Genomic DNA, 1,451 nt, shown 5'->3' on the forward strand with positions numbered 1-1,451 from the left:
CTTCACAGTCCACTGAACATAGAAAACAGGTAAGGGTTCCACAGAACCCAGTGTCTCGCCTTCTTTATGAAACTTAAAATATTTTTAAGAACTTTAACTGCAGACTGTATGTAATGATAACTGGAAGAATAACTTAGTCCATATATAAGAACATAGGGAAAAACGGGAAATATATTTTTACAAATTTCCTTCTAGATACTTGATCATAAACAAGCTTCTGTCCAAGTTTAAAGAAATCCAGGAAAGTTTAAGAAAGTTAATAAAATTAAAAAAAAAAAATTAATTATAGAGTGAATGTAATGTTAACTGGCTAAAAAAAAAAGTTCATTTATATTGTTTCCTGGCCGAAAAACTAAGTCCATTTATACGTAAAATACAGAAAAATTGGCTTTTTTTTTTTACCAAATTTACTTCTGGATACTATCTTATGATCATAAACAAGCTTCTGGCCACATACATGTATGATGCAAATCCAGGATAGTTTAAGAAACTTTATCCTCAGAGTGAATGTAATGTATCCCAGCAGAAAAACTAAGTTCATTTATAAGTGAAATACGGAAAAACAGGATTTTATTTTTTACAAAATTTACTTCTGGATACTATCTTATGATCACAAACAAGCTTCTGTCCAAGTTTGGGAGAAATTCAGGTAAGTTTATGAAAGATATTAAAATTTCAAAATCTTTAACCACAGAGTGAATATTTGTTGACGCCGCCGCCGATGGAATGTAGGATCGTTATGTCTCGCTTTTTCGACAAAAGTCAAAGGTTCCACAAAAATGAAAAGTGTGAGTGGGACATCCATGTACTATGGACACATTCTTGTTTTACATAAATTAGACCCTTAGTTTTTTTCTGTTTGAATTGTTAAACATTAGTCATTTTAGGGCACTTTTCAATTTGCTGTTTGGTTTGAACCAAGGCTCCGTGTTGAAGGAAGTACTTTGATCTATACAGGTTTACTTTTCACAAATTGTGACATGGATGGAGAGTTGGTCTCATTGGCACTCATCCCCACATCTTCTTATGTCTACATATAAAAAAGAAGATGTGGTATGATTGCCAATGAGACAACTGTCCACAAGAGACCAAAATGACACAGACATTAACAACTATAGGTCACCGTACGGCCTTCAACAATGAGCAAAGCCCATACCGCATAGTCAGCTATAAAAGGCCCCAATAAGACAATGTAAAACAATTCAAACGAGAAAAATAACTGCCTTATTTATATAAAAAGTATTCTTTAACTTATATTTGCACTATTCACAACAGCCAACCTACTTCATTCAAACTAATTTTAAATACTAGACTTAACGGTCCACAGATTTACAATGGACAGATGAACCAACCCACCCTACTATTGTTGGAAGTGCAAAGAGTCATCAGATTTTGTTCACTAGCTTTTTGCAGGCATCTTCAGTCAAAAATATGTAAGAATCATATACATG

Source organism: Mytilus galloprovincialis, chromosome 10 (genome assembly GCF_965363235.1).
Source record: "Mytilus galloprovincialis chromosome 10, xbMytGall1.hap1.1, whole genome shotgun sequence".
Classification (NCBI taxonomy): domain Eukaryota; kingdom Metazoa; phylum Mollusca; class Bivalvia; order Mytilida; family Mytilidae; genus Mytilus; species Mytilus galloprovincialis.